The following is a 24,688-nucleotide window of genomic DNA, read 5'->3' on the forward strand; positions in this document are numbered from 1 at the left end:
AAGGGGCTCACTGCGTGTGGGCGCCAGGCATCCAGGCATCATTTTTCTAATCCTTTTGGTCCACTCGGAGTTCTCCCTTTCTTTCCTATATAATGAAATAAACACAGGAAACACTCCTAACAGAGCTGCAAGATCAATTACCAAAGGGAATTAGCCAACAAAACAGAAATATCTTGGGGAAGGAGGGCAGGAGTGTCAATGGAGGAAATAACTTACATGAGCCTCTAGCGCAAATTCCTGGGGGTGGATATCGGTGGATGAAGAGAGCCATACTACTTCTGAATTCTGGGACCTTCAAGCCAGAGGATGCGTCCCCATCCTAACTTGAGCAGTGTCCTAAAGGAGCTGAAAAGGAGGGGCTTAGGAAATGCCATCTGTTTTTGCCAGGGACTAGGAGATGCCTTCTTCAGAGGGGAACCCTCATGTCACCCCAGGTTCTGATCAGACCTCACTCCCTAGAGTCAAACTTTCCCTGTATCATCCCCAACAACCTTCTGCAAAGTTGAGTGACTTCCTTCCTGAAAACATAAGTTTCTGTTGAGTGTAGCATGCCCAGCTGTGCACTGAACCATCTGGAATTATAGAGCGAATTTTGGGGCTCAGTCCCTACCTCAATAGAGCATACAGCCTTCCTGGTCTAGAGTGCCCCAATGATGACTCTGCCTCCCAGCTTATGCTTCTCATTTTTCAACAGGCCTGTAGTCAGATGGGTGGAACTACAGAATTCTTTAACCGCGAGAGAACCTGGGGATTCCAATAGCAAAGTACTCACCACAGCATCTGACATCTCTGTCCTGTGGCTTAGGGAACTGTATGAGGGGCAGGATAAGTCCAAATTACCTGGCCCCATTTCTCTTCCCTGACTTTAGAGCGTGTAGGTTCGAGTATGACAAATTTTAGTTAAATCTTGTCTCTGGCACTTACTAATTTTATTACATCAGACAAGTTACTTAACTGCTGTGCCTCAGTTTTTCCTCATCTGCAAATTGGTGAGGCTGTTCAAAGATTAATTATATAATCTACATAAAGTGCCAGACACACTCAATAAATGTTAGCCACGAAAAGAAAATGAACAGGCAGAGCCTGCATAGGGCAAAGCCATGTCCACTACACCAGTGGCCTTGCTTACCTGTCTGTCTTGGAGCTTGATCGCTCCAGATTGAAAGTTCCCCCTCCACGGCCTGATCTTAATTTTGCTGAAAGGCATTTTCTCAGGCCTTACTAGTATCTTCCTCAGGCTAGTATCTTCCACCACTGTGTTTCTCATATCCTTGCAGCCCTTGAAGAATGGCCCTTCAGACAGCAGAGAGTGCCCTGGACTGATAATGGACAAAGCAGCAGGTTAGGGAAAGAGGGCTGTACCTTCCATGAGGGCAGTGACTTTGTCCCATTTACTGTATATCCCCAGCACATAGAAGAGTATCTAGTCACATAATAGGTCTTGTATCGTGTGTGAAATAACCGAGCCAGTGAAGGAATTAAAATGACATAATTTTCAGTGTGGTAAAAGACAGGTACTACAGGTAGAATACCAATCGAAGCTGAATTTTGAACTAAGAGGGTGAAATTGTTGGAAAAGTCAGGAAAATTCTCGTAATAGTTAATATTATGTTTACTGAGTACTTACTATGTGCTTAGCACTATCCTGAGCTTTTTTTAAAAAAAATATTTATTTGTTTGCACCAGGTCTTAGTTGTAGCAGGCGGGCTCCTTAGTTGCAGCACATGGGCTCCTTAGTTGCGACTCGTGGGCTCCTTAGTTGTGGCATGCAAACTCTTAGTTGCAGCATGCACGTGGGATATAGTTCCCTGACCAGGGATCGAACCCAGGCCCCCTGCATTGGGAGCATGAGGTCTTACCCTGTGCCACCAGGGAAGTACCCCTCTGAACATCTAAAATGTATATTTTATAATCCTCACCATTACCCTATGAACTGGGTACTCATCAAGCATTCCCATTTTAAAGATAGGGAAAGTAGGGCATAGAAGCTAGAGGTTAAGTAACTTGCACCCAAATCACACAACTGGTAAGAGATCCAAACCCAGACAGTTGGACTCCAGAGACCATGTTCTTGGAAAGAGAAGGTGTTTTATCCACTTTATAATTGGGGCATGCCTCTGCATGTGTGTGTGTTCGGGGGCCCACCTGTATTTTTGTGGACATGTCCTTTATTAGTTTCATTTCTATTGCACAGCATGACTTCTAAATGATTCGAAAAAACACATTCTAGTGCTTCTGGAGCCAGTTATTTCTGGGTTCAAACCACTGCTTAGTCACTAATTAGGTGTATGACCTTTTCAAGTTCCTTAGCCTCTCTGAACCTTTTTTTTTTTTTGCGGTACGCGGGCCTCTCACTAACGTGGCCTCTCCCGTTGCGGAGCACAGGCTCCGGACGCGCAGGCTCATTGGCCATGGCCCACGGGCCCAGCCGCTCCGCGGCATGTGGGATCCTCCCGGACCGGGGCACGAACCCGTGTCCCCTGCATCGGCAGGCGGACTCCCAACCACTGCGCCACCAGGGAAGCCCCTGAACCTGTTTCTTGATCTACCTGGATTCAAATTTCAGCTCTGCCACTTACCATGTGTAACTTTGGGCAAGTCATTTGATCTGTACCTCATTTTCCTCATCTGTAAAATGGGAATAACAGCATCTACCCCACAGAGTTATGAGGAATAAATAAAATAACACACGCATAGCTCTTAAAAGAATAAATAAGGATGCATATATAGCACAATGCCTCAGTCTCTTTTCCCAAAACGTTAGCTATTATTATTCCTTCAACACACTGACTGATACTTGGTCCCTATCCTCAGATGCTCAAGAACAATACTTGTGGTAAGCGCTTGAGAAACGCTGAGAGTTTAGGTGGGCCTAACTGCTTTGGGGAAGTAGGGAGGCTAGCAGGAGTTGGGCCTTGAGTTAAGTGGAGTCGGTGGAGTGGAAGGCTGTTTCCCTCACTGTGAACCTGACCAGACCAAGAGATCCCGAGAGGAACTGCGAGGGCTCTGCACGGCGTAATTTCTCAGCAATTTGGCTAGCTGCCTTTTTTTCTCCTGTCGTGTGGTTCAGTCACGACAGGACCATGCTGGGATACAATGAACACCAGGAAGCTCAAGGCCTTTGGCAGATGGAGACAGGCCACGCCCCAAATAGACTGCAAGGCCTGAGCGCCTCAAGCTACTTCTATCGTGAAATTTCTGGATTCTGTCGGGATGAAACACCATCCAACACAGAGCCCAGCGCCGTTCGCCAGTCTCCATCTTTAGAATTGGAAGAATGAGAACAGGCCAAAGGGGAATCCCGGTTTTGGGATACTGGGGTACGGCGGCTGCCTGGGGACCAAAACGTCTCTAAGGTAAAGTTGCAGCCTGAAGCGATTTTTTGACCCCCGACACTTAATGGGCTGCTGAAGACCCGGATGTGTCTGGGACTGGCCGAGGTACCCATTAACGCGCCCCCGCTAGACCATCCCCCTCCTCCGTTTACGATTGGGTCTTAGGTACGCCAATCATCACTTCTCCAGCCACTCACTCTTCAAGGGTGGGGTGTAGCCCCGGCATCCTGTGTCCTATTGGTATGGCCGAGAAGAGGAGGGCGGGGAGGCCGGCTCAGGTCGCCCAATGGGCGTCGTGGCGTGTGGGAAAGGCGGAGTCGAGGCGCTTGGCAGCTGCCCAATCAGCGTCCTTGTTTGTGTGGTGCCGCCGCCGCCGGTGCAGCCGCCGCCGCCGCCGCTGCCCCCGTCTGTACCGCAGTGTCTGCTCCGCCCGCCCGCCCGGGTCCGGCCCGCCCCCCTCTCCCACCCCCGCCCCCGGTCCCGTCAGCGGGGTCCGGAACCTACTGTGCCGTCGCCTCTTCCTTTTTCGACGCCGCCGCCGCCGCCTGGGGAGGCGAGCTAGCCGGGAGTTACACCGCCACCGCCAGGTGAGGAGCTTTGGCCTAGGCCAGCCTGGCCGCCCGCCCGCCCGGGGGCGGTGAGGAGCGAGGAAGGGAGGGAGGCTGGGAGGAGGCGGTGGTGGCGGAGGTGGGGGAAGGGAAAGGTGGAGGGGCGGGGGGAGGGGAAGCGCCCGCGAGCCGACGCCCGCCCGCGCGCCCCCGCCTTGCGTCCCCCTCCCCCCACCCCGGCACCGCGCGCCCCCGCCTCGCGCTCCCCCTTCACCTCATCCCCTCCCCCCGCTCCGCGCGCGCGCCCCGGTCTTTCACTTCGGCCTCGCGCGCCCCCAGCTCGTGTCCCTTCATTTCTTCTCCTTTTACTCTTTCTCCCCTCCCTCGCGCCCCGTTTCCCCCGCCTTCCCCGCTTTCACTCACTGCCTCAGGCCCGCCATGCTCCCCTCCTTCCTCTCTAGCGCGCCCCCCCTTAACTCTCTCCACCCCCAGTGGTGCCCTCAGGGTGCGGGGGCCGCTCCCTGCTCTCAGTCTTGTGTTTGCTGGCGGTTGGGACAAATGGGGGATCCTTAAGGGTGAAGGAAGCACGGGATGATTACCTTTCTTAAGGCGAAGGGATCTGGAACGCAGAACCTTACTCCTTTATTTCATCGTCCACCGTTCCCTCGTCCTCCCTTAGAAGGGAATTGTCTAAGCCTGTGTGGGTACTTGTCTTCTGTAGGGACTAAACTACCCCTTTCTTCAGCCGGGCTTCTGGGACCCACTGGATCTGTATCCCAGTTCAGTGCCTGAGGGTCGATGGAACTAGAACTTACCTTTTACTAAACCAAATCCGGACTTAGAGTACTTTTTGCCTCCCTGCTCTAAGGAGCTAGCCACTCCTATGAGTGCAGAGCTTTCGGTGCCATTCGCCGGCCCAGGCACTTTCCCCCTTCATAAAGGTATGGTAGCCTCTTTGGATTCTTCCCTAGCATCAACTTCCCTCCACACACAAGGTGTTCATAGGGCTGGCCCTGAAGTGGAGATGGAGGCATTGATGGTGGGTGGGTGGCATGTGGATGCTAACTGAGCTAGCTATCAGCCTTTTCTGCTGCTGTCATCTGGAGAATCAGGTAGCCTTCCGAGAACCAGTTTTCTCATTTCTGATAAATGATTATTTAGAGGGCTTTTGTGTGCGTGTTAAGAGAGCAGGGAGATGCTTAACGTAGTGTGTTTCAGCAAAGGAAAAGAGTAGTGCTTTCAGGCCAGACTGAAAGAGATTTGAACTTGCAGCAGCTGGAGTAAAAGCCGGTTTAGCAGATCTGTGTTGGGAGAAGAGCTGATGCTTTTGAGTTTTTAAAACATTTTTCTCTCAAAATTATTTTTAAAAAAGACATTGCATGCATGTGATACGAAGTGAAAAGAAGTCTCTCTCTCTCTCACCTGTGTTCTCCAGCCATCCAGTCCCCGTCCCAGTACAGATGACTTCTGGTTGTTTTCTTGCAGCAGCGGGCTGTCTATATGTTGTTGTCTGTATGTTGGAGATTATCCTATTTGGGAGTTTAGTGCTAACTCTACTGCTCCTTCTTTGATACACTGATTTAAACTCTTCCTTGAGATAACCATTTGGATTCATATTTTTGGTGTTGGAGCAGTCTCGGTAGAGTATTGTCCTGTAGTAGCATTTCTGTTGGTGCTTGGTTGGGAAAGAGGCTACTGCTGGAGCTGGTAAAGGTGGTGCTTTGGACAGGCTCAATATATTTTGAGGGAAGGCCCACACCTGTTGGAAATGGTGCTGCTTTTTTGTGACTGATATTCAGTCTCTGACTGTTTTGGAATGGGCTGGGTCAAGAAGAGTCTTTCCTTGGGCTTTTTAAGCAGATGGGCTGTATAAATAACGAGTTAATGGGAGTACTGATCTGGTAGTACTGTGTTCCGTTTTAAGAGGAATGTAGTTTTTTAGTCTGGTGGCAGTGGTAGTCATCACATCATGGTAAGGAATGAAGCAGATAAGTATTAATTAGCAGGAACCAGAAGGCTGAACCTTTAGGCTGAGTGACCCAGTTTGAGAAGAGGTGAGGCTTATGGACTTTTGTCCTGCCTATTCCTGACTTGAGAACACTTTTGATGAGGTGAGAGTGATGAGTAGCTGACAGCAGAATCCATCTTTTTGACACTGTGGTTTGCCTTCCCTGCCTATGTGTGATGTCTGTTAACTTCCTGTTTAGAGGCAGTCCCAGTAGGGTCTGAATAGAGGCTACATTCAAATACTTGTCTAGGAACAACGTTAACCAGGTTCCCTGATCAGCACTTCAGATGTAAGTTATGGCAGTAACTTTTACTGCCGTTTTTAGCGTAAGGCCGTAGGGTGGTGGGGAAGGGAAACGTGAGAATTCTGTTCTGAATTTCAGTCTTAAAGTACATTCAAAAGTCTGTGTGCTGCCTGCCTCCCCTTTTTTGGACTAATGTCTCTCCTTACCACCCACCGCCCCCACCTTCCCCCCACCCCCACCCAGATCTCCAGGTTGGGTTTTGTTTAGAGAACAGCAGTGTGGAAGAAGAGTCAGTGTGTCAATAATAGTATCCTAATCTTCTGCTGGGACCTCTGGATTAAGCGTTGTCTCGTATGTTGTATGTAAACTAGGCCTGTTGTTATTTTAATTTAATTTAATTTAATTATTTTTGGCTATGTTGAGTCTTCCTTGCTGTGCAAGGGCTTTCTCTAGTTGCAGAGAGCCAGGGCTACTCTTCGTTGCAGTGCGCAGGCTTCTCATTGCGGTGGCTTCTCTTGTTGCGGAGCACAGGCTCTAGGCATGTGGGCTTCAGTAGTTGTGGGTCGTGGGCTCTAGAGCGCAGGCTCAGTAGTTGTGGCGCACGGGTGTAGTTGCTGCAAGACATGTGGGATCTTCCTGGACCAGGGCTCGAACCCATGTTCCCTGCATTGGCAGGCGGCTTCTTAACATGCCACCAGGGATGTCCCTCTTGTTTCAATTTACTGATTTTTCCTTCCTTCCTTACCTCCCCCACCCATCAAGCTGAAGGTGCATATTTAGGGGAACAGCAGCTGTACTGTCCTGGTTTCTAGACTCTGGAGCTTATTCCATGTTAGCCACCTCATTGGGAGTCATGCTGACAAGTAGCCCCTCTGCACTCAGCTCAGGATGCTCATTTAGTTCATTGAGAAAAGCCAAACCAGCTTTGGTTGATTAAAACAATTGCTAGAGAAGTCATGATTTGAGCCATACTGGAACTGAAGGACTTTCTTCTCCAGACCACTTGCAGTACTTAAAGCTCTGCTTCATTACATATTAAGGCACAATAGCCAGGCATTTTCTGAGACAGTTTAGAGGGGAAGAAAAAAAAGATACACAGTCAGATTGACTATAAATCTAGTCCTGGCATAAAGCTGTTCACCTCTTGCTCAGGAAAAATCCAGCCTATCAGGCAGTGCCACACGAAGTTGCAGTTCTCTTGCATTGGCTAAGCAAGCAATCCTGGGAATTGGATACATAAGGAAGTTCAGCTTCTGTTGAAAAGAACTGGCTTTGGTGGGGGGAAGCGTCTATTAGCCATATAGTTTATCTTCAGTAATCCCTGTGATGTTTTTTCTGTAGGTACTGGTTGGGGATTTTGGTGGCTCCAGAGTCCATGAAGCAGAGAGCCTTCTATATTTGCGTAGTAGTGATGAAAGCCTCTGAAGAGTAGATTTGATTTGAAGTGCTCCTTCTTCATGTTCCATCTTTTACCTTCTCTTTTATGGATATATGAAATATCCCTATACGGTTTGAGTTTATTCAGTAGGAAAGGAGTGACCCAGGGTCATTAAGGGCTTAACCAGTCTGATATACTTCTAGATGGTATCTCAGTAATGTTTGATGTCTCCCTCACAATCCTCTGGTGTTTGCCGTAAGTTGCCATCAACCGGCAAGACGCTATCAAGAGTTCTGGCTTGTACCAAAAGCAACAGATGAATGAGGACACATATTTTGTTAATTTTGAGGTATGAAATGGTCAAATCCCAGACCTCAAAGAGTCATAATAATTGCAGAAGCTTCTTTGACTACATGTGAACTTAGTTGTTATTAATACTAACAGTAAACTATTAAGGAAAATGACAATACTTTGGCATTCCTGAGCCATTCTCTTGTTTTTTTTTTCACATCTGGCTAGTATACATTTTTAAAAGTAATTCAGGTTATCATTACTTGAACCTGAAAGTCATGCTTTAAGCCTCCTAATAAAGCTTTCTTGATCTTGTCTCATTTATGGGGAAGGTGGAGTTTGTAATCTACCAAAAAATAGGCTGGATATTAGGATTTAGATTAGACTTTAGGATTAGTAAATTCTCATTATGGTTGTGAGGGATTAGAAATGTTAATTGGAGAGGTTGTGCATCTCTAACCTGGAAGGTAGTTATAAAGTTAGCTTCTTGAGGATATTTAAATTCAGACTTCCTTGGAGGGAGTTTGTGGGCTAATAAGTGGCAAATTGGAATAGCAGAACACAAGCGTAGAGAGTCTAGAAATCCCTGGTCAAATCCTAGCTTTACCATTTATTTGATACAGGATTTTGGGTAAACCTCCTAAATTTTTTTTTTTTTTTTTGGCCGCGTGGCTTGTGGGATCGAACCCAGGCCCTCGGCAGTGAAAGCACGGAGTCCTAACCACCAGACCGCCAGGGAATTCCCAAGCCTCCAAATTTTTGAACTCCCGTTTCTTGCACAGTAAAAGCCAGTCTTTACCTTGGGCTCTAAGGTCTTACATGATCTGCCTCTCCCTATTCTTTCGTTTTGATCTCCTGTCATCCTCCCTTTTGCTCACTCCATTCCAGCCACATTGACTTGTTCCTTAAGTGCATTAGCCACACTCTATCTCAGGACCTTTGCACTAGTTATTCCCTCTAGTGGGAAATAACTAGTTTTTCCCACAGAGATAATACAAATGACTAATTTTCTTACCTTTTTCAATCAAGCCTTTGTTTAAATGTCACCTTTTCAATGAGACTTTATTTCAGTGAGACTACCCCTATTTAAAATTTCACCTTTAGCTTCCACCCCTCACTTGTAATCCTTCTCTGTTCTTTCTTTTTCATATAGCACTTACAGCTTTCTAACACACTTATTTGTTACATTTATTGCTTATTGATTCCCCTGGTATGATGGAAGGTCTATGAAAGCATGGATTTACTTTGGTGTTTTGTTTAATGCCTAGTGCAGTGTTTGGCATATAGTTAATACTCAATAACTATTTCTTGATCAAATAGGAATAATAATAACTTTTCCTAACCTCGTATTTGTTTATAACAAAACTATGAAATGTGGTATGATACAGGATATTAAAATGTTTTTGGAACTTTGAAGCATTATACAAATAACGATGATAAAATGATTGCCTTCCCATTGAAATGGTAAATAACACTTGATTATGGAAAAAAATCTTCATATGTATTCACATATATTATCACATCTCCTAAACTCAAGCCCTCTGTTTCCAGTTGTCTACTTTGTGCTAGACATATCCATCTCTGTATTCCATTGGTACCTCAAGCTCAGCATTTTCATCATCTATTCCCATTTTGTGATTCATTGAGTCACCTAAGCCAGAAATGAGAGCATCATTGTCAATTCTCTCTCTCTCCCTTATCCATTACTTTCCAAATATTTCTGAATCTATACCTTTTTTCTGTATCTCCATTGCGGGTCTCCTAATTCAGGACCACAGCAACTCTTATTTGGAATATTGCCATGATCTCTTACAGTTTTGTTTGTTTTTAGTCGTTTCCTTTTAAACTCTCAATCATATTCTCTTCAAAATAGTCTAATGGAGATCTGATTATTCTACTTGGCCTTCTCAAAGGTATTCAATAGTTTCCGATCATTTAAAGGTACTCTGCATAATATCAAAGCCCCTTTGTAAATCTTGACCTTTGTTTTTCTATCCAGCCTTACTTTTCTCCCTTTACAGTTTACACATGAGCAAATACAGTTCTTTTATTCTTTTTTTTTTTAATTAATTTATTTTTGGCTGCGTTGGGTCTTCATCGCTGTGTGCGGGCTTTCTCTAGTTGCGGTGAGCAGGGGCTACTCTTCGTTGCGGTGTGTGGGTTGCTCATTGCGGCGGCTTCTATTGTTGCAGAGCATGGGCTCTTGGCACACGGGCTCAGTAGTTGTGGCTTGCACGCTCTAGAGAGCAGGCTCAGCAGCTGTGGTGCACGGGCTTAGTTGCTCTGTGGCATGTGGGATCTTCCTGGACCAGGGCTCAAACCCATGTCCCCTGCATTGGCGGGCTGACTCCCAACCACTGTGCCACCAGGGAAGTCCTCCAAATACAGTTCTTTTAGCTCCCAGATCAGCTACCAAATTTCATCTCAAATGCTGCTGTCTCTGGGAAGCCTTCCTTGACTTGCCCAAAGAGACTTAGATATGCTTTCTTCTTTGATCTCACTGTGATTTATAAATATTGCTTGTCTCCCCCCAGTGGTCTGACAACATTCTGAAATAAAGAGATAGCATGTCTTTTTACTTTTGTGTCTCCAGTGCCTAGCATGGTGCCTGTCACCCAAAAAGTATTTTAAAATATGAATAATTCTGTGGGTTGAGAAAATGCTGCGTACATTTAGAAGATGCCCTATTTGTTATGTTCTGGGAGCAGAAGAACAAGTTTGGAGTCTTGGTTCTTTTTATCATCTGTGTGACCTTGGTTGAGTCACTTGAAGTCTCCAAGCCATAGTTTTCTCAGCGTAGAAATGAGGATCAGTAGCTGCTTTATCTGTTTAACTAGGTCTCTTTGTCAGTCAAATGAGATTATGCATGTAAAGATGTTTTATAAGCTAAAACACTGTACAGTTGTTAGTTATTATGTACTGACACAAGCTGAGCTTTTCTCACAACTCATTTTTTCTTGTTTATATTCATGTAAGGCCCTTTTTATCACTGAAACCATAAATACTCTTCTACAACATGTGTTCTGTTCATATCCATTTTTATCAGTAGGTGTAGTGTGTTCCTGTATATCATTCTTTTTTTTTTTTAAATACTATTTATTTGGTTGCACCAGGTCGTAGTTGTGGCAGGCAGTCTCCTTAGTTGCAGCTCGCCAGCACCTTAGTTATGGCACTTGAACTCTCAGTTGCGGCATGCATGTGGGCTATAGTTCCCTGACCAGAGATTGAACCTGGGCATCCTGCATTGGGAGTGCAGAGTCTTATGCACTGTGCCACCAGGGAAGTCCCCCTATATCATCTTAAATGTGGCAAATTTAAAGGCTTTCTCAGTCCAGTGGATTAAAAAGTTTGCAAAATCCTGAGAAATTACACTTCTCAGGGAGTATTTCAGTCATGGATTCTGTAATTTTTCCCTCAGATTTTAAAAAATTACATTTTTGAAACTTTTGGAACTTGAAGGGAATTTTTAAAATTATTTATTTATTTAATTTATTTTTGGCTGCGTTGGGTGTTTGTTGCATGGGGGCTTTCTCTGGTTGCAGCGAGCAGGTGCTACTGTTCGTTGCAGTGCATGGGCTTCTCATCGCGGTGGCTTCTCTTGTTGCAGAGCACGGGCCCTAGGCGTGCCGGCTTCAGTAGTTGTGGCACACAGGCTCAGTAGTTGTGGCTCGTGGGCTCTAGAGCTCAAGCTCAGTAGTTGTGGCTCATGGGCTTAGTTGCTCCGCGGCATGTGAGATCTTCCTGGACCAGGGCTCGAACCGTGTCCCCTGCATTGGCAGGCAGATTCTTAACCACTGCGCCACCAGGGAAGTCCCTGAAGGGAATTTTTAAAATGTAAATATAAACTCATTTGTTGAGCACTTTCTTTGTGTAAGGCTTTATGCTATTTAAATTCTTACAGTAACTCTGTGAGGGAGATATTATGATCACTTTACAGATGAGAAAACTCAATTCCCAGGGAGGTTGTCATTTTGCTAGAATCTCAAAAATTCATAAAAGTGGTGAATCCAGTATTTGAACAACTCTGCCTGACTCCAAAAGTTGTGATCTTACCATTCTCCTAACGCTTCTTACAGAGTTTTGTTTTGCCTTTACAAAAACAAAACAAACAAAAGAAAGATAGTTATCCTCAATATTAATAGGTCTTACATGAAAATATAATGTCAAATAGGGTTTTGAAAAATTCTGCGTTAAGGCAGATTTCTTTACAACATAATGTCCCAGAGCCTTGCGTGTCTAAATATACATTGTGTATTAGGAGTGGTAAAAGAATGGCTAAAGGATGCAAAGCTTCTGGAAATTATTTGACCATGAAAGAGCATCTCTTCGAGAAGACAGTACTGCACCTTGATATTCTGCTTCCCTGTAGTTCTTCATGGGTTGTTGTTGTTGTTGTTGTTTTTTAAGGGTTGTCACTCTTGAATGAGGGAATTGACTGCTTTAGTGTGCTGGTTTTTCAGAGAACTAGTATGGTGGCCTTAGACTAGGTATATTTTAGAAACTTCACTGGTGCGGGGGCTGCAGTTTTTTTCCTTATGAATCTTCTGAGGCAAATGGCACAGCTCATCCAGCTTGGCCCTCACCTTCAATGAGTTCTCAGGAGGATAACTGTTACTGAGCTGCTGCCCCCACCTTCTTTCATCTAATGTTCTAGGAAGCAGGAGAGTAAGGTTTCAGCTTTGTGAGTGAGCAGAATCCCTTGAGCCAGGAGCAAGAAACCCTTCCTTTCTGTAAAGATGGTAGTATCACACTAAGAAATCTGTAAAGCCCCCCATTCTTTCTCTTCTGTGAGTCATGCAGACAGACCTGGGGATCAGAGGCAAGAAGGAACAATACCTTTGATTTTTTTCAGTCCTTTAAAGATGATACATTAGTCTTGAAATTAAAACAAAACGTTGAGAAATTTGTCCTGTGTTCTTTAAAGGCATAAAGGTTACCTGAATGGTGTGCACCACTAAATAGGTTGAGCTACCAGTGAAAAACGTTGAAAATATTTCCCCAAGAGGATAACATCTTTTGGAGGGAGGGGCACTTTTCTAACCACTCTTTAACATTTATATGGCTAGATTGATTGTTGCTATCAAATGGATTGAAGCAGTTGGTCATGTGTATTGTTACTGCCCTGGAGAGGTTGGCTAGAAGACCCTATATTAGATTCTATGGAAATCTGATGTGAGTAGCATGACACTCTTCTCATGTAGTAGTGTCCATGGATAATTATTGTGCTACTCTAATGCTCTTCTTTTCTCATTTTATAATTCAATTAGTAAAGAATGCTTGCTGAGTTCCTTGTCTGAGTGCATTGTGAATTTGAAAGTTTTGCTTTCTTAAGAGTATATTAAATCCAGATATTTTCTGCCAAGTGAATGGAAACTAGAATATGGGTCTCTCTTTTTTTAATATATAAATTTATTAATTTTATTTATTTATTAATTTTGACTGCGTTGGGTCTTCGTTGCTGCGCGCGGGCTTTCTCTAGTTGCAGCGAGCGGGGGCTACTCTTCGTTGCAGTGTGCGGGCTTCTCATTTCAGTGGCTTCTCGTTGCGGAGCACGGGCTCTAGGCACGCGGGCTTCAGTAGTTGTGGCTTGCGGGCTCTAGAGCGCAGGCTCAGTAGTTATGGCGCACGGGCTTAGTTGCTCTGCGGCATGTGGGATCTTCCTGGACCAGGTCTCCAACCCGTGTTCCCTGCGTTGGCAGGCGGATTCTGAACCACTGCGCCACCAGGGAAGCCCAGAATATGGGTCTCTTACTGCACTAGGATTCAGTCTTAAGTTTTCATTAGCCTCCATTTTTAACTCTTCACCTTCTGCTTGGAGAGCTATTTCCCAGTTGAGTTCTGTATAATGCATTAATATTGAACTGAAAGCTTTCAAGGAGTATGGGTGACTGGAAAAGGATCTTTTACAGCTGTGCTTGCAGTGGACAGAGACATCTTAAAAATAGCAAGTGCAACTTTGAAAACCCTTGAGGGTTCAAGGGAATAAGATGTCTCTAGCTTAAATAGTGGTGTAAAATTTTTTTTTTGAGATTTAATAAATTATTATACACGAAGGGGTACCATCTGTAATGAACTGTTTTGACTGTTGCATTCATACTACCGAAGCCTTGATATATATCTGGTATTAAATTGTAGGTTCCCAGTTTTGTCAAAGACAGTGGTAGATGTCACAGAAGAGTATAACCAAGGTTAGAATCTGAGCAGTTTCTATTTCCAGATTAAACCTTATATTCTGGCTGGCTGAATACCTGATAATATTCACAGGAGGGAGTAAAATACAATATGATAAAGTTGTATCAAAAATTAAAACTTAGAAGTGTCTCTAGTTATGTGTGACTTCTTTGTTGTCTTCTAGATTCACTTTGGTTGAGAGTGTGAAGATGACTGTATAAGGGGCACTTTTATGGTGCAGAGGTGTATTGGAGGAGAACAGTGAGATTTTTACTCATTGTTTTATAGCTTTAAGAATTATCTGAAGAAGCCTTTGAAAGTGGTCATTTTAATTTTGTTGTTACTGGGGCTGCTTAGCGCATCTTTCATGTGTTGCCTAGAGTGTCACATTAGGTTTTGCTGGTTATTCTGAAAAGCTTTGCACTCTCTCTTGTTCTCCTTCAGAACCAAGCATTCTTGGTGTTGTGCATACATTTAATTCTGGTGTCTGGATATGAGAAAATAGTCTAGTATTGATACTAATCTTGGGGGTATTTTTACATAATTAGTTGAAATCTTTCCTTCTTTGGTTAAACTAGAATAAGTTTTGGTCACTTTTAAAAGTATAGCTCTGCAGTTGGAAAGTCCTAGGTTCAAATTTCTACTTTGCTGCTTACTAGTTGTAAGACCTTTAACTTCTCTCTGCCTGGCAAATAGTAACTCTGTACCCATTAAAAAATAATTCCCTGTTATTCCTCCCCTTAGCCCCTGGCAACCACTATTCTACTTTGTCTCTGTAAATTTGACTACTCTAAGGACTTCACGTAAGTAGAATCATACAATTTTTGTCCTTTTGTGTTTGGCTCATTTCATTTTAGCATAATGCCTTCAAGGTTCATCCATGTTGTAGCATGTGTCAGAATTTCATTCCTTTTTAAGGCTAATATTCCATTATATATATATGTGTGTGTGTGTGTGTGTGTGTGTATACACACACTTTACCACGTTTTGTTTATTTGTTCATCTGTCAATGGACATTTCGGTTGCTTCCACCTTTTGGCTATTGTGTATGATGCTGCGGTGAACATGAGTGTACAGACATCTGTTTGAGTCCCTGCTTTCAATTCTTTTGGATGTATACCCAGAATTGGAATTGCTGGATCATATGGCAATTCTATGTTTAATTTTTTGAGGAACTGTCATACTGTTTTCTACAGTGACTGTATCATTTACATTCCCATCAGCAGTGTACGAGGATTCCAATTTCTCTATGTTCTTATTACCAACACTTGGCTATTTTCTTTCTTTTTTTTTTTAATTTTTGTTTTTATAAAAGCCATCCTAATTGCTATGGAGTGGTATCTCATTGTTTTGATTTGCATTTCTCTCATGATTAGTGATTTTGAGCATCTTTTTATGTGCTTATTGGTCATTCGTATATCTTCTGTGGAGAAGTGTCTATTCAAGGCCTTGCCCATTTTTTAATTGGGTTGTTTTCTTGTTGAATGGTAGGAGTTCCTTATACTAGATATTAATCCTGTATCAAGATATATGATTTGCAAATGTTTTCTCCCATTTTGTGGGTTATTCTTTTACTCTGTTGATAATGTCCTTTGATGCACAAAAATTTTTAATTTTTTAAAAAATTGTTTATTTGGCTGCACCGGGTCTTAGTTGCGGCATGCGGAATCTTTCAGTTGCGGCATGCGGGATCTAGTTCCCTCACCAGGGATCGAACCTGGGCACCCTGCATTGGGAGCTCGGAGTCTTAACCACTGGACCACCAGGGAAGTCCCCAAAATTTTTAATTTTGATGAGATCCAGTTTACTTTTTCTTTTGTTGCCTATTTTTTGTGTTGTATTAAGAAATTTTTGCCAACTCCAATGTCATGAAGCTTTTTCCTCCTCTGTTTCCTTCTAAGAGTTTTATACTTTTAGTTCTTACATTTAGGTCTTTGATCCATTTTGAGTTAATGTTTGTATATGCTCTAAGGTAAGGGTCCAGTTTTATTGTTTGGCATGTGGATATCCAGTTTTTCCAGCACCATTTGTTGAAAAGACAGTCCCTTCTCCATTGAATGGCCTTGACACCCTTGTTGATAATCATTTGACCATATATGCAAGGCTTTATTTCTGGAGTCTCTGTTCTGTTCCCTTCATCTGTATGTCTGTCTTTATGCCAGTACCACACTGTTTCAGTTACTCTAGATTTGTAGTAAATTTTGAAGTCAGGAGGTGTAAGTCTTCTGACTCCTCTTCTTTTTCAAGATTGTTTTGGCTATTTGGGATCCCTTGAGATGCCACATGAATTTTAGACTGGGTTTTTCTGTTCACATCCTTTTTTATTTTGGGCCAAACAGTATAAAACTAAACTGAATGGGATGCTGTTACTATAATATGGCAGCTGATTCCTATCACGGAGAGTTTTAATTTCACCTAGCTCCTTGGATCACAGTATTTTTCTCTATGGTATTAGAAACAAGGTTACTCCAAATAGCTTTCGTTCTTGTAAATGAATTTGTTTGTTATGGTTGGAACATTTTATTTATTGTTAAAAGTTTGGTTCAAATTTTTAAAAAAATCAAGATACACAGTGAAAAGTTTTTCATCATTGTTTCTCACCTGCTTAGTTTTTTTGTTTGTTTGTTTGTTTGTTTTTGCTGTATGTGGACCTCTCACTGTTGTGGCCTCTCCCGTTGCGGAGCACAGGCTCCGGACGTGCAGGCTCAGCGGCCATGGCTCACGGGCCCAGCCGCTCCGCGGCACGTGGGATCTTCCCAGACCAGGGCACGAACCCGTGTCCCCTGCATCGGCAGGCGGACTCTCAACCACTGCACCACCAGGGAAGCCCTCACCTGCTTAGTTTTAAGCCCCATCATTGTTATTCCTTTCTTTTCTATCATTTCAGAGTTTTTTATATATATGCAAGCAAATGTGAATTTTTTTTTAGTTTTTCTTTTTACGCAAAAGATGGCATAGTTTTCCACGTCTTGCTTTTTTCATTTAATAACATAGGAGATTTTTTTCAAATCTATATGTAGAGAATTTACTTATTCTTAAAATGAAAATTTTAAGGGTGAAAATCTTTTCATGGATACCAGAACTTCGTTGGGAAAGAATATTCGACTTTATGGCTGTATACCTTTCCTATTGCCTGCAGGTCTTGCTCTTTAATAACTTCTATTGCTATTATTCTCTTAGTCAGCATTGAGTAAACATAATTCGAGTACTGCTAGGTTATTAAACTTATTGTAGGAATGCTGATTACGTAGTTCATAAAATCTGTTTTGTAATTTCATCGGTAATCCTAAATCCCAAATTATGTCAGAAAATCCTAGGCTCTGATCAGTGATAACAGGGTTATTTTTCCATTTCCTGGAGTATAGACCCCAGGTGGTTTTCTCTCTCCTAGACTGGTTTGGTTTAGGAAAATGACAGTTAAAGAGAAAACTTGGGTCTCTTTTCCATGGAGCTCTGTTTACTTTGTAACCACTTAAATCGGCTGGTTGTGGGGAACTGAAAAAGCCTGACCATTCATATATTCATATGAACATTCATAGGTATTAGGTATTTATTGTACACCTACTATGTAAAAGACATACACATAGGTGTTGTAGAGTATGTAAAGATAAATGATACAGCCTCAGTCCTCAAGAAGTTACATAGTACAGAAGAGAAGACAGGTATTAAAATGACTGCAATACTAGATACAATGTATTTATAAATTAAGTAACCAGCATAGGAGGAACAACATATCAGCACCTTTTACAACTTGGGTCAGAGTGTGAGTTAAGCTTACCAAATCCTGAAAATTCTATTTTCAAAACCTCTCTTTATTCCATCTATCTGTGTCTTTACCAACTTCTGTTGTTTTAGTTTTAGCCACTGTAATTGTTTGCCCATGTCCATTTAATACCTTGGATATGTGGTTTCTTTGTTTTTGTTTTTTCTGGCTGCACTGTGTGGCTTGCAGGATCTTAGTTCCCCAACCAGGGATTGAACCCATGTCCACGGCACTGAAAGCTCCAAGTCCTAACCACTGGACCGCCAGGGAATTCCCTTGGATATGCTTTTAGTAATAACTAACATTTACTGGGCTTTTCTATGTGCAGGCACTATTTTAAGCTCTTCACATTAATTAACTTGTTTCATCCTCACAATACTCTAAAGGTAGACGCTGTCATCATTCCCATTTTACAGATAAAAAAACTGAGGCGCAGAGAGCTTAAGTGATTTGCCTAAGGTCACATACCTAGTCAGTAAAAGAGCTGGGACATAAAATCAGGAAGTTTGACTGTTACACTTAAATTCTTGAGTATTGGGGCTTCCCTGGTGGCGCAGTGGTTGAGAGTCCGACTGCCGATGCAGGGGACACGGGTTCGTGCCCCGGTCCGGGAAAATCCCACGTGCCGCGGAGCGGCTAGGCCCGTGAGCCATGGCCGCTGAGCCTGTGCGTCCGGAGCCTGTGCTCTGCAACGGGAGAGGCCACAACAGTGAGAGGCCTGCGTACCGCAAAAAAAAAAAAAAAATTGTTGAGCATTATGCTGTACTCTTCGTGTGTGTGTGTGTATTATACAATGTTTGTCATTGTTTTAGTGGCTGTGCAATATTTCGTTGTATGGATATATTTTAATTTGTACTTAATCTATCCCCTCTGAGGAACATTTAGGGTGTTTCCAGTGTGTGGGAATACTGTCATAACCAGGGTTCCAGTGAAACATCTTACATACATCTTTATACATTTTAGTATATCTGTAGGTAAAATTCCTAGACATACAATTACTAGACCAGAGGGCATGCACATTTAAAATTTTGTTAGATACTAAATTATCTTCCAATAATTTGTATTTATATTTAATATATTCACACCAACAGGCTGTGAGAGTTTCTAAAACAACTCAATTTAAATCTAAATTTGAGGGAAGTAGTGTGGCTGGACAGTGATGAGTACTGTCTTCAAGTGCCTTTGAAAGCACTTTTGTGCCTTATTAGAATTTCCTTCCTTAAATGCACATATCTTTGGATTTTGATTATTGGCCATGTAACTGTAGCCAGTTGTTGGGAAGAGGAGTATGCATTTTAGAAGCAAATTTTACTTTTTTGAAATGTCCTTCAAACCTCTCAATTGTCAGTCTAAATGTAAAAGTTTTGACAAGTTGATTTCTTGTCACCACAATCTTTTAAAATCAGGACGACTTCAGGAATAAGGAGCATATATAGTTCCCAGCTGACTGTTCTCATGGAAACTCCTTACTGGAGTTCTTGTTAAACTCCCAGTAGGCAGAGGCAGAAAGCCAAACACTGCTAAATCAGCAGGGTTATATGGTTTTTAGGGAATGGGGATGTTAAGACAATAAGACCAAATGCCTTATACGACTCATTTCCTTTCCAACTAGTTTTCTGCTCATTGTTCAGTTATTTATCTTCTTCCTCATCGCATTTCTCTGTTTTTAGGGTGAAGGTGATTCGTTTTATTCAATAGATTTAAATTTTGTTTAGTGAACTTAGAACTTATTAGTAGGCCTTCACTTGCCCAGAGTAGGGGGTTACCTTTGGTGGTACCATCACCCTACATACATTCTTTATTTTATCCCACATTCATGGCCTACTGGCAGCAGTAAAATGAAACAAACTTAGTTTTCGTACACATCCTTAAGCAGTGATAGGAAATTTGACTAATTCAAGGGTATGAGATGTGTTCAAAGTTACCATCTCCTTTGGAATTAAAAGAGCATTGGAGACTGTTTCATTAATTTATTATTGTTGGTGGTGATGTCTTGTTTAATTCCTACTCAGGAAGTCTGTCATTTTATTTCCAAGGAGCAAAACTTGTCTTTTAGATCTGTTAATATCAGTTCTATTAAGTTTTGGATTACTATAATATTTCCTTCTGTTGACCAAAAGATTTAGATCCACTGCTGATCTTTATCTTCCTTATTGCTTGACACTGGTTTTGGGAAATGAAGAGGAACAGAAACTGGAAGCTCCAGATGTCTTATGAGTACTCCCTGTTTGTAGTGTAAGTCTAAATGAAGGCAACTGTGAACGGGGTTCTAATTTTTTTTTTTAAATAAATTTATTTATTTTTGGCTGTTTTGGGTCTTCGTTGCTGCGTGCGGGCTTTCTCTAGTTGGGGTGAGCAGGGGCTACTCTTCATTGCAGTGTGTGGGCTTCTCATTGCGGTGGCTTCTCTTGTTGTGCAGCACGGGCTCTAGGTGCACAGGCTTCAGTAGTTGTGGCTCGCGGGCTCTAGAGCGCAGGCTCAGTAGTTGTGACGCTCAGGCTTAGTTGCTCCACGGCATGTGGGATCTTTCTAGACCAGGGCTCGAACCCGTGTCCCCTGCACTGGCAGGCGATTCTTAATCACTGCACCACCAGGGAAGCCCTGGGTTCTAATTTTAAAATGTCGGAAGCTTAAAGATTTTGATATTTGGGGTGAAATTTATTCTTGAAGTTTTCTTTTATCTCTTTTAGCTTAGCAAGAAATATCTTTAAACAAACCTTAATGAAGGAGAAAGGATTTCTCTTCCATTTACTAAGTAAAATTGATGGCTTTTTTTTTTTTCACTTTCTTTTATGCTTTGGATAAAATTAGGTTAGGGTCACTTTTGCGACTTCACTTTTAAAGAGGTAATATCAGTAAAGAGCAAGTGCTAGTGTTTATCAGAGTAAACTCCATGGAGAGAAGAATTTTGCCTTATTCACTGTTGTAGCCCTTGCACCTAAAACAATTCCTGCCATATAATATGTAATTAATTTGTTGAGTGAACAGGAAGTAGAAAACTAAATTGTGATATCCCATAGTTGGCATTCTGTATACCATTTAAGATGAATGAACTAGTTACATGTATCAACCTGGATGAATTACCAAAGGTAATGTTAAAAAAGTAAGTTGCAAAGTGATATACAAATGTATATTATATAATCCCATAAAAATTTTAAACTTGCAAAATGATATGTTTTATGTAGTTACACCTGCACACATAAAGTAAAAGTACTAAAAAAAACCACAAGGCTTCCCTGGTGTCGCAGTGGTTGAGAGTCCGCCTGCCGATGCAGGGGACACGGGTTCGTGTCCCGGTCCGGGAAGATCCCACATGTCGCGGAGCGGTTGGGCCCGTGAGCCATGGCTGCTGAGCCTGCACGTCTGGAGCTTGTGCTCCGCAACGGGAGAGGCCACAACAGTGAGAGACCCGTGTACCGCAAGAAAAAAAAACGAAAACAAACAAATTCAGTGTAGTGGTTACCTTTGGGGAAAGGAAGAGAGAAGTAGGATTGGAATACTTAGCTACAGTTTTGGTTTTTTTGCTTTTTTTTTTTTTTTTTTTTTGCGGTACGTGGGCCTCTCACTGTTGTGGCCTCTCCCGTTGCGGAACACAGGCTCCAGACGCGCAGGCTTAGTGGCCATGGCTCACGGGCCTAGCCGCTCCGTGGCATGTGGGATCTTCCCGGACCGGAGCAAGAACCCGCGTCCCCTGCATCGGCAGGCAGACTCTCAACCACGGCGCCACCAGGGAAGCCCTTAGCTTCAGTTTTATTTGTAATGTTATAGCTCTTAAGCTAGTGTGATAAGTAAATGGTTGTTATATTATTCTCTACACTTTTTTGTGAATTTGAAGTGTTTAATAAAAGTAAATGAGAGGGCTTCCCTGGTGGCGCAGTGGTTAAGAATCCGCCTGCCAATGCAGGGGACATGGGTTCGAGCCCTGGTACAGGAAGATCCCACATGCCGGGGAGCAACTAAGTCCGTGCGCCACAACTGCTGAGCCTGCGCTCTAGAGCCCTCAATCCACAACTACTGAAGCCCACGTGCCTAGAGCCCTGCTCCACAACAAGAGAAGCCACTGCAATGAGAAGCCCACGTGCCGCAACAAAGAGTAGCCCCCACTCATGGAAACTAGAGAAAGCCCGTGTGCAGCAACGAAGACCCAATGCAGCCAAAAATGAATAAATAAAATAAATAAATTGAAAAAAAAATAAATGAGAGGGGGACTTCTCTGGTTGGTGCAGTGGTTAAGAATCCGCCTGCCAATGCAGGGGACACAGGTTTGATCCCTGGTCTGGGAAGATCCCGTGTGCCACGGAGCAACTAAGCCCATGCACCACAACCATTGAGCCTGTGCTCTAGACCCCACGAGCCACAACTACTGAGCCCATGCGCCCCAATCGCTGAAGCCCATGCACCTAGAGCCAGTGCTCCACAACAAGAGAAGCCACCGCATTGAGAAGCCTGCACACTGCAATGAGGAGTAGCCCCCGCTCGCTGCAACTAGAGAGAGCCCGCGCATAGCAACAAAGACCCAACACAGCTGAAAGTAAAATAAATAAATTTATTTAAAAAAAAAAGTAAACGAGAAGTATAGATCAGGAGTCAGCAAAACTAAGGGCTGGTAGACCAGATTTTGCTTGCTGCTTGTTTTTGTCCAGTCCACGAGCTAAGAATTATGAATGCTTTTTATGGTTTTAAATGGTTGAACAAAGTCAAAAGAAGGATATTTCATGATATGTGAAAATTATAGAAAATTCTGATTTTGGTGTCCATAAATAAAGTTTCATTGGAAATTATCACCCTTATTTATTACATATTGTCGATGACAGCTTTCACACTGCTACAATATCAGAGTTAATAGTCACAACAGAGATAAGGCCCTGGGCTTCCCTGGTGGCACGGTGGTTGAGAGTCCGCCTGCCGATGCGGGGGACACGGGTTCGTGCCCCGGTCCGGGAAGATCCCACATGCCGCGGAGCGGCTGGGCCTGTGAGCCATGGCCGCTGAGCCTGCGCGTGCAGAGCCTGTGCTCCGCAACGGGAGAGGCCACAACAGTGAGAGGCCCGCGTACCGTAAAAAAAAAGGATAAGGCCCTCAAAGCCTAAAATATTTACTGTCTGGCCCTCTACAGAAAAAGGCCAATCTGTGGTATAGATGAATTCTTTTCCTAGAATAATGGTGATATAACTGGGCAATGAGCTGCTATTTGGTGAATACTTGTAATAAGTTGGAGGTAGTTATCCCCAGATTGTGTTTTTTGAAAGAACATACAAATCAAAGAAAAGTCAGCCAGATGTTGACTTTAATGGAAGTTTTAAAAATGGTTGCCCAGGGACTTCCCTGGTGGTCCAGTGAGTAAGACTCCGTGCTCCCAATGCAGGGGGCCCTTGTTAGGGAACTAGATCCCACACGTGTGCTGCAACTAAGAGTTTGCATGCCGCAACTAAGAGGTCCGCATGCTGCAACTAAAGAGCCCGCATGGCACAACAAATACCCCGCATGCTGCAACCCCACGTGCTGCAGCTAAGACCCAGCACAACCTAAATAAATAAATAGATAAATAAATATTTTAAAATTAAAAAGAAAAGGTTGGCTAGTAGTAGTCTCATCTTCTTGAATAAGTCTAAGTCTAATGTATTTTCCCCCTTTGAATCACTCCTTAACTTGCTTATTATTAAAGTTCCTGATTCTCATTTAACCTTGGATATTTGACAGTTTTAAATACCTACCAGAGCTTTGTGATTTGGGATTGGTGTTTTGGTAGCTTATTGTTTATTATTTCCGACAATTTTCAGTAGAGCAGCAGCATTTTAAAGGAATGTAATATTTGAATATGCAAACATACAAAGTCACTGAAGTAGGAATATCTCTTTCAGTAATCCTTCTTTTACATTTAGGTGTATTAAACTTTGGCCAAGTGTTTAGTTTTGGGAACTTAACCTATATAGCAGTAGTGGTGTTTTGAATCCATTGCAGTATAGTTGGTGTTTTTTAAAGACATAGTGCTAGGTCCCTACAGAAGAAATTTTTCTTATGCAGATACTTCCACTTCAGGGCAACATGATGTAATTTTGATTATTTGTAAAAACGTCATGACTTATTTCCCTGAGAAACATTAATCTTTCCCTTGCACTTCATTGGGTAGTCTGAGACATTCAGCGCCAAAAGTCAGGTAATCCTATTTGAGGTAACTGTCTTGTTCACATTCTCCCCAGGTTACATAAGACTGTTCTGCTCTCATTATATTAGAAGAAACGGAAAAATAAAATCAGTGCTCTTCATCTTTTCTTCCTTATAAAAAGTGTTTTAAGCGATATTGTTTTAGTTTTCAAAGCCATAGCTACAGTATTTTTTATTCAACTGGAAATGTTTGGCTAATGAATTTTTCTTTTTTAAAAGACCCTTCAAAAAGGGATCTTAATACTGTTGCCTTGGATATAAAAAGCAATGAAGCATAAAATATCTGGTCTGATGACATTTTTTTTTTCTAAGAAATTTATGGATGTACAAGTAGGATATAGGGAGATCTTCTAAACTTCTCTGTAGTTAATATTTCAGTCAGTATTAGGAATTGCTTTCTTGGTCTGAAAATATTCCGGTCCACTCTTACAGGTTCACAAGCTGTTCAGTTTTTATGATCCCTCCTACTTTCCTTTTTGTTTCAGATTATCCCCTTTATCTGCCCTACTTGTTGGAGTAGAGAATCCAGTTCCTGTTTGAGTGGGGTTTTTGCTTGGGGATAAGCAAACTGTCTTAGTGTTAGGAGCCAATATATTTCATACCTGATCTCATGCAGACCTCTTTAATGCTACTTAGAGATTTTCTTGTTAGAGGGGTTTTTGAAGGACCATTCTTTTTTTTTTTTTTTTTTTTTTTTGGCGGTACGCGGGCCTCTCACCGTTGTGGCCTCTCCTGCTGCGGAGCAGAGGCTGCGGATGCGCAGGCTCAGCGGCCATGGCTCACGG

At 42.8% G+C, this 24,688-nt stretch overlaps 1 protein-coding gene across 2 annotated transcripts in view; it reads left to right on the plus strand.

The window, feature by feature from the left end:
* The first annotated feature begins 3,684 nt into the window (after positions 1 to 3,684).
* GATAD2B (GATA zinc finger domain containing 2B) overlaps positions 3,685 to 24,688 on the plus strand; it is an 81,362-nt gene continuing 60,358 nt past the window's right edge. Inside the window, exons 1-2 of one of the 2 annotated variants that reach the window (XM_029227470.1) lie at positions 3,862 to 3,922; positions 14,720 to 14,778. The gene's annotated coding sequence lies outside the window, so the exon portion shown is untranslated. Of the gene's footprint in view, positions 3,923 to 14,719; positions 14,779 to 24,688 lie in introns of both variants that reach the window. The other variant, XM_029227469.1, reaches the window with a different exon arrangement.

The sequence above is a fragment of the Monodon monoceros genome, unplaced genomic scaffold, assembly GCF_005190385.1.
Source record: "Monodon monoceros isolate NGI ecotype Baffin Bay Population unplaced genomic scaffold, NGI_Narwhal_1 Super_Scaffold_18, whole genome shotgun sequence".
Classification (NCBI taxonomy): Eukaryota; Metazoa; Chordata; class Mammalia; order Artiodactyla; family Monodontidae; genus Monodon; species Monodon monoceros.